Below are 9,460 nucleotides of genomic sequence, written 5' to 3'. Positions count from 1 at the left end.
ATGCGGGGGAGCTCATGGATATATACTGCATATGGTAAATAGAGCTGCCACACCTGGGGGAAATTTTTAGGCTACTCAGACAGTTCCCCTAGGGTGGTATTACTTGAGTAAATTCATCACAGTCCAAGGGTTCAGCGGTGCAGGCTCAGAAGCCCATTATGTAAACGTACCAAGAGCAAATCGATCTTTCAGATGTAGAGTCACATTTAACTAGAGTGTAGAGACTGATGTATAGAACCAGAATACCAATTTTTTATTTTACAGTGAGAAGTATAATCACATAATGGATTAGATCAGAGCATTTCTCTCCATTTGCATATCTGTTTGGGAAGCCAAATTATAATCAGAAAGCGGCTTCATGACTGTGAAGCTGATAAGAGGAGAGTCTGTCAAATGGACTTAAATGGCAGATGTCATCAAGACAGAAGTTTCCCCACTTTAACAATGCATTAGAATCCCATCCTAATGCATTTGATTTACTTGAATTCAACTATATTTGCTCATGGCATGGCCAAATGTGATTTCAGTTTTAAATACATTTATTTTTCGAATGACCATGGTCCCTAATGCAAGCCAACATCTTTATCTGGCACTCGACAAAACAGTCAAGTGTTCTAGCACTCGAGAAAAACCTGGCAGTATTGGGCTTGTGCACTGGGATATCAGTCTACTATGATTTATAGGTTATTTACAGGATTTTCAAGGATAATTTAGACAGCACTCAGTTTTTGTTTCATGCACCATGTATGGCAGCTTGCCTCCAAAATGGCTCTCAACAATCCCACCTTCTGCTGCTCAGACCCTTGTGCTGTCCACTCCCACGTTTCAACAGGGTTGGTCTATGTGACCAATAGAATATTCAGCAGTGACAGCATGTTACTTTTGAGATTAAGTTATAAAAAAACTTCAGTTTTTGTTTTGGTAGATGTGTGTGTGTGTGTCTTTTTCATCACTTGCTCTGTGGGAAGTCAGCTGCCCCTCGTGAACTGCCTTAAGGAGAGTCTGGTCAACAGTGCCATGAATGGGCTTGGAAGCGGACCTGCTAGCCCCATCAAGACTCCGACGCCTGAAGTCTGGCTGACACCTTGACTCAGCCCCCTGAGACCCTGAACCAGAGGCCCTAGCCTAAGTTGTGCCAAATTCCTGACCTACAGAAACCGAGATAATAAATGTTTGTTTTAAATGACTAGGTTGTGAGGTAATTCGCTTTGAAGCAATAGATAACTAATACACACGCTGTTTATTCATTTTTAATTTTATTCTGAAAATTTCATTTATTTGACAGAGAGAGATCACAAGTAGGCAGAGAGACAGGCAGAGAGAGAGGAGGAAGCAGGCTTCCCGCCGAGCAGAGAGCCCGATTTATTCTGAAAATTTCAAACATATACAGAAGTATAGAGAATATGTGATGAGCTCCCACGAACATATCATCTATGCTCAACAATTTCTCACTCATGGCCAATTATTTATGCCTCCACCTGCTTCTCTTCCGCCTCAGGATTACGATGAAGAAAACCCATTGTTTTGAAGCAAACCCATTGACAGACATCATACACTTTTGTTGGCAAATATTTCAGGATTTAGCACTAAAATATAAGGGTTCTTAAAGAAAGTATGTCAACTATACTTCAATTAAAACAAACAAAATTACTTTAATACCAGTATCATACCTATGGTACACAAACTCTTAAGCTGATCCCATCATTCCTGCCTCCTTGCATTCATGCCTTTGTATAACCGCTTTCCCTGCCTCTAACCAAGGAAGTATGACAAAGATACTTCGGGATACATGTGATTACATGTACATGATTCCACGATTGTGCTACTTCTATAAGGCTGTCACGCTGGTCTTGCTGGAATCTCTCACTCACTCGGAGGAAGCAAAGTACCATGCTGGGGAAGCCCCTGGAAGCTGAAGGCAGCCTCTAGCCAACAGCCAGGACCAGAGGGAGGCTCTCAGTCCTACAACAGCAAGAAACTGAATTCTGGAGGCACCTGGGTGGCTCAGTGGGTTAAAGCCTCTGCCTTCAGCTCAGGTCATGATCCCAGGGTCCTGGGATTGAGCCCCGCATTGGGCACTCTGCTCAGCAGGGAGCCTGCTTTCTTTCCTCTCTCTCTCTGCCTGCCTCTCTGCCTATTTGTGGTCTGTGTCTGTCAAATAAATAAATAAAAATCTTTAAAAAAAAAAAAAGAAACTGAATTCTGCCCACAACCTGAGTGGCCTGGTAGCAGACCTTTCCGCTCAGTTGTAGCAAACTCAGCCCCACCTAACACCTTGATTTAGTCTTGCAGAAGACCCAGCTAAACCATGCCTGGATTTATAACCCACAGAACCAGTGAAAGGACAAATGTGTGTATGTGTTTAAGATTTTATTTATTTATTTGACAGAGAGGCTGTGTGGGGGAGCACACATGCTGGGGGAGAGGCAGAGGGAGAGAAAGAAGCAGGCTCCCTGATGAGCAGGGAAGCCCTATGCGAGGCTTGATCCCAGGACCCTGACTTTCAACTAGAATCGAAGGCAGATGCTTTAGCCACCCGGGCGCCTCAAATGTCTGTTGTTTTATACCATTAAATTTGTGATAATGGTTACACAGCAATAGAAAACCATTGCAGCATTAAAAAATTAGAAACAGTTACTCAATATTTTTGAAAGTCCAGTTAATGTATCTATTTCCCTGTCTTACAAAATTTTTTTTATAGGAGATCTCTCCAAGATCCAACTTGACTGGGGCTTGTTGTTGCTTATCTCCCTGAGCAACCTTTCCCAGGGCCTTCATTGCTGACCAGCTCTGTCTTTCCACTTTGATGGGATCAAATTACAGTCAAGCTATTCCATTCCTTTAATGTTGTCAGAAACTGCCCAATACCCTTGAGATAGTAGCAGAGGGCAATTTCAATCACCCTGGTTGAGAACCACAGCTTTAAGTTGACCTTGTTTTTTCCTTCTCTGATTTGCTTTTAAATTTTTTTATTTTATGTATATATATATAATTTTTTTTTTTTACAGATTTTATTTATTTCATTGAGAAAGAGAGAGAGAGCATGAGCTGGAGAGAGGCAGAAGGAAAGGGAGAAGCAGACTCCTCGCTGAGCAGTGACCTGATGCAGGGCTCCAGGCAGGGTTCGATTTGGGGGTCCATCTCAGGATCCAGAGATCATGACCTGAGCCTCCCAGACACCCTTTATTTAAAAAAAAAAATATATATATATATATATTTAAATATATATATATTTAAATATATAAATATATATATATATATATATATATATATATATATATATAATGGCTTAACTCTCAAGAGGGTATATTATTTGTCTCTTTCCAAGTTCAGGGTGGAAATCCCCCTTGCTGTAGCTCCTATGTATTCTGCAAGTTAGGGGCCCAACTGGGATCTGAATTTGCAGCCTATGGGTCAGATCTGCTGTTCAGCAATCTGACATGGTTGGTAAAAAGCAATTTACTGTCTCCTGTGTATAAGACACTGTGCTAGAAGCTGGCGGGGTGGAGAGCTGGGGGGCAAGCTGCAAGGGAGACTAGAGAGGGAGTTTACGGACCTCTCTGGGGACTATAACTGGGGAGATCAGGCTCATACTTTCATGACAAGATAATGAGGCCTTGTGCTGGTCTGTGATTCAGACCTACATATGGCGCAAACACTAAGTGCTATGGCAGAGACGGGAGTATTGAAGAACAGGCCGTAGAAAGATGAGGGCATGAGCAAAGATTCAGAGATGAATATGCAAAGCATGTCCAGATTTTGTCGAGAAGTTTCCCCATCTAAAAAGTAGTTGTTAGGATTTATGCGGGGGCAGAGAGAGAAATAAAGAAATAGAACAAAATAGAGAGAAATAGAAGAAAGTAATTCTTACATTGTCAATCCACTTGAAGAGATAGCGCGTAAGAACAAGGACTGATAAATAATATGGAGAGCTATTCTTACTGTTGTTGTTGTTGTTTTAAACTATTGAAATCTATAGAAAGGACTTGGGAATTGTGGCCATTGTGAGTCAGACCCTGTCTATGAGAAAGGGTAGAATTGTGGTTCTCCACGTGCGGTCCCTGGACAAGCAGGAGCTGGGAGCTTGTTAGAAAAGCAAATTCTCAGCCTCCTTCCCAGACCTACTGAATCAGGTCTGGAGGTGGGAACCAGAAATCTGGTTTTTAACAGGCCCTCCAGGCGCATCCTGAAGGTTGAGAATCACTGGCCTTTCAGACTTAGACACTGCTTTCTTCCTTCCAAAGCGGTAACTGTGTATGCAGCCCTACCACATCCCTTGCAAATGTACATTGCTTTAACATCTCCCTGACCAGACTAATATACTTGCTACTCAGTGCAGTTTTGGAGGAGCTGTTATGGTGATGGTGGTGGTGGTTTTATTAGCTTCCAGTTCTGTACAGCATAGAAAAATTAGCTGTGCTCAGGTGGGAGCTGTTCAGTAATGTGTTGGTAATAAACAGATTAGTTAATCAGCCATGATTTATTAATGATGAATTAATTATACCTGATTGTGCAGTTCTGCTAGCTAAGTGGAGCTTTAAAGGAGTTATTTTATTAATCATCACAGGGCTAATTGCAGACACTTACAGAAGGACCGCTAATTAAACATGCAACCATATGCAAAACAAGTTGGGCTGCTGAGACCTGCAAGAATAAGAAACACCGAGTTTTAGGGGATCCAAAACAAACCTTGTTTTATGCAATACTGGGGGTTGGTTTGGCAAAGTTAATCATTCCATGCAAATAAATATTGTAATCTTTTCCAGCAGGAATTGATCCCCATATCAGAAAGCATATAGCACTCTAGTGAGATTCTGTTAAAGGGGAAGACTGTTCAATCCTCTTTCCTGTTTTACACACATGCAAACTGCTATACTGAGTCTGCTAATCAGAGAGCACTGATTGACGGGATGGGACTTAAAGCAGAGAGAATCAAACTAACACACCAGTCCTCTGTGCCAGAGAACATCAGGTGAGTGAGGGGAGGTTCTGAAATCTTAGACACCAGGAACACCCTGTGTATTAAATCACAGTAAGCAGATTCACAGCCTTGTGTTATTGGAGCAGAGAAAGAAATGAGACTGTCCACTTAAAGGGTCATCAGGGAAACTTAAGGATAGCTAAATAAGGGGAAATGGTTTTAAAATTTTAGCTCAAGATTGATTAAAACCATTTCATGACTTTCTGTTGTTATGCAGCATCTAAATGCCATTCTCCTTGGATGGGAAACTGTCATCATGAATGGTCAAGGAGGTAGTGTCCGCATTTCAACAAGGAAGCCAAAGTGGCCAGGCTGTGGGCATGCTACTCAGGCTCAGCCAAATCAGGAACGATCTCCCGGGAATTTGGATCCTGAACAAAGGCAGCGGTGCTGTGGAGGTGGCTGGAAGCCCTGGCCCCTGCAGTGGCTGCTCCGTGAGCTGACCTAGAACTCCGACAGTTGGGAGAAGGTGGAGTAATGGCTGCAGGAATACTTGTATAATTTTGGTCCAGTAGGTAATACAGCCAGGTCTGTATGGTAGGATGATAATGAGGATGATGATGACACCATCAGCTTGTCCTGATTTCTTGGGCACCCCCCTCCTCTCCTCCCTCAGCTTCCTGCACATTCCCTAGTCTGTTCATTAGATTAGGATTGAGCATGTGATACAACTCCGGCTAAAGAGACATAAAGACAAGTTTTCAGTTTATAGGAACATAGGGAAAGAACCTGGATTGGGATGAACCAGCATTTGGCACGAATAGGTTTACTTAATCCCCCAGTTTTTGGCATGGCATCCTCTCTCATCTGTGCTTAGTGCCCCCGAGTACAGAGATCTTCTGTTTTATATTCTCCACGGGAAAAAAATCACCAGGTCTTTGAAGAATGGGGAGAAGGAACTGCCCAGAGTGTGAAATTGGGCACATACATATTACATGTATTTTATTTATTTCTTATTTTATTATTTTAAAAAATATTTTATTTACTTATTTGATATATAGAGAGGGAGAGCACAAGCAGAGGGAACAGGAGAGGGAGAAGCAGTCTCCCTGGTGAGCTGGGAGCCCAATGTAGGAATCCATTCCAGGACCCTGGGATCATGACCTGAGCCGAAGACAGGGGCTTAACCAACTGAGCTCCCCAGGTGCCCCTCTTATTTTATTATTATTATTGCATGCACTTTGATATATCTATACAACGTATATCTACCATCTAGATCATGATATAGAATATTTCCATCACACCAGAAGATTTCTTCATTCCCCTTCTCAGTGAAAAAAAAAAAAAGAGAGAGAGAGAGATTGGGAGTGCATGCACCTGTGAGTGGGAAGGGGCAGAGAGAAAAAGAGAGAATCTTAAGGAGGCCACATACCCCGCAAGGAACCCACCACGGGTCGGGTCTCAGGACCTTGAGATCATGACCTGAGCCAAAATCAAGAGTCGGACGCTTAACCCACAGAGCCACCAAAGCGCCCCTTTGTAATCACTTCTTAAATATCTTTCAACCAGTCCTGGTCTTTCAGCACCCTCCTCTTATCTTACTTACAGCACTCCCACCTTCAAACTTCTGGTGTCCTTAGTGCTGCTGATTCCTGAGCCTTTCGAGGATCCAGTCATGGTTCTTTTCTTTCCCTACCGTCAGTATAGAATCTGATCCTCAATTCATGTACGCTGATAAACCACTTGTTCATTTTTAGCTTTGAAAATTGTACTGTTGTTACCCCTCACTATTCTCTTGATCCTTGTGGACTACACCTTTAAAACAAGTATCTTTCCCATATGATCCAGTAATCTGATTCCTAGGTAAGTACCCAAAAGAACTGAAAACAGTGACTGAGCACATACCTGTACAGCAATGCTCATAGCAGTATTGTTGACCCTAACCAAAAAGTAGAAACAACCCAATTGTGCATCAGCAGGTGAAGAGACAAACCAAACTGGCATATAGAGAAAATGCAATGTCATTCAGCCATAGGAAAGGACTGAAGTTCTGATACGGGCTACAACAGGGGTGGGCCTTGAAAATATTATGTTAAGTGAAATCAGCCAGACACAAAAGGACAAATATCGTGTCACTCTGCTTATATGAATTATCTAGAATAGGTTCATTCATAAGTGACAGAAAGTAAGTTAGGTTACCAGGAGCCAGGGGAAGGGGAGAATGGAGTTAACATTTAACGGTAACAGTTTCTGTTTCAGGGTAATGCAAGAGTTAGGGGGATACGTAGTAGTAAAGGATTGCTGTCTCAGTCATCTGGGGCTGCTATAACAAAATATCATAGAATGGACACCTTCAAGAACAGAGGTTTATTTCTTCCAGTTCTGGAGGCTGGGAATTCCAAGATCAAGATGTTGCAGATTTGGTTCCTGATGAGAATTCTCTTCCTGGCTTGTGGCAGCTGCCTTCTTGCTGGTGCTTGACGTGCCATTCTTCCATCCTTGCACATGGAGACAGAGATCTTTCCTCTTCTTGTAAGGGTATTAATCTCATCATGAGGGCCCCCGACTCAAGACCTAATCTGATGCTAATTACCTCCCACCCCAAATACCATCATGTCACTGATCAGGACTTCAACTTGTGAATTTGGAGGGACACAAACATTCAGTCCTTAACAGTTACACAACATTGTGAATGAATTCAATGCCACTGAGTTGCACAATTATAAAGGGTTAAATGGGAAAGTGCCAAGGAAGTGTGCAAAATAAACATTCTTTAAAAAAGAAAAAATGGGAGCGCCTGGGTGGCTCAGCTCAGGTCATGATCCCAGGATCCTGGGGCTCTCTGCTCAGCAGGGAACCTGCTTCCTCCTCCCTCTCTGCCTGCCTCTGCCTACTTGCGATCTTTGTCTGTAAAATAAACAAATATAATCTTAAAAATAAAATTGAAAAAATGGGGTAAATGGCAAGTTTTATATCACATTTATGTTACTGCAACAGAATATTTTTTGAAGAATTTTTATTTATTTATTTGGCAGAGAGAAACATAGCGAGAGAGGGAACACAAGCAGGGGGAGTGGGAGAAGGAGAAGCAGGCTTCCCGCTGAGCAGGGAGCCTGATGTGGGGCTTGATCCCAGGACCCTGAGATTATGACCTGAGCTGAAGGCAGACACAACAAAATATTTTAAAAAAAATACATTTATTCTAGGGGCATCTGGGTGACTCAGGGGGTTGAGCCTCTGCCTTCGGCTCAGGTCATGATCTCAGGGACCTGGGGTCAACCGAGTCGGGCTCTCTGCTCAGCGGGGAGCCTGCTTCCTCCTCTGTCTCTCTGCCTGCCTCTGTCTACTTGTGATCTCTGTCAAGTACATAAATAAAATCTTTTAAAAAATACATTTATTCTAATTTAGTGGAGTTTGGAATTGAACTAAATTAGAAGCCCGTGCTTATTTATTTTTCTCTCTTTGGCATTACCCTTTTTTTTTCCTGTCAAAATAAACTTACAGAAATATTTGTAGTACAGCAGAAATGTTCCCCTGAACTATTCAAGAATTAATTTGATAATTTGATACTCCATTATCCCAAATACTTTAGCATGTATTTCCTGAGAACAAGCACATTTTTTCTATTTTTTAAAAAAGATTTTATTTATTTATTTGAGAGAGACAGAGAGACAGAGAAAGCATGAGGAGGGGGGAGGGGCAAAGGGTGAGGGATAAGCAGACTCCAAGCCCCATGTGGGGCTTAATCCTAGAACTCTGAGATCTTGACCTGAGTGGAAGTCAGACGTTTAACCGACTGAGTCACCCAGGTGCCTCCCAAAGGACATTTTCTTAAATACATACAATAAAATCGTCAAAATCTGGAAGCTAACTTGGATACCTTACTACTCATTTATCCTCAGACCTGATTCACATTTCAACAACAGTCCTTTATAACAAAAAGGACTGCCCTTTTTAGGACATATGCCCTTTATAGCAAAAAGGATCCAGTCCTAAATCACACGTTCCATCAATTTTTCAAGTCTCTTCAGTCTTCAGTCTGAATATTGCTTAGTCTTTCCGTGACGTTCATGACATTTACACTTTTAGGAGTATAGACTAGTTTTTGTGTGGAATGTCCCTCAGTTTGGGTTTGCATGAGGCCTTTTTGTGGTTAGATTCAGGATGGGCATCTACAGCAGCAATATTGCAGAGGCGACACTGTGTCCTTGCAGCAATCCTTTTGGGTGGCACATGATTTCGATCAGCCCTGGGAGTGATGACCTTAACTCTGATTATTTGATTAAGGTGATGTCTGCCAGATTACTTCACTGTATAGTTACTCTTTTCCCCTTTGTGATTAATAAAGAATTTTGTGGGGGCACCTGGGTGGCTCAGTGGGTTGGGCCGCTGCCTTCGGCTCAGGTCATGGTCTCGGGGTCCTGGGATCGAGTCCCGCATCGGGCTCTCTGCTCAGCAGGGAGCCTGCTTCCTCCTCTCTCTCTCTCTCTCTGCCTGCCTCTCCGCCTACTTGTGATCTGTCTCTCTGTCAGATAAATA

The sequence above is a fragment of the Neovison vison genome, chromosome 2, assembly GCF_020171115.1.
Source record: "Neovison vison isolate M4711 chromosome 2, ASM_NN_V1, whole genome shotgun sequence".
NCBI lineage: Eukaryota > Metazoa > Chordata > Mammalia > Carnivora > Mustelidae > Neogale > Neogale vison.
Note: the sequence above shows the minus strand (reverse complement) of the source record.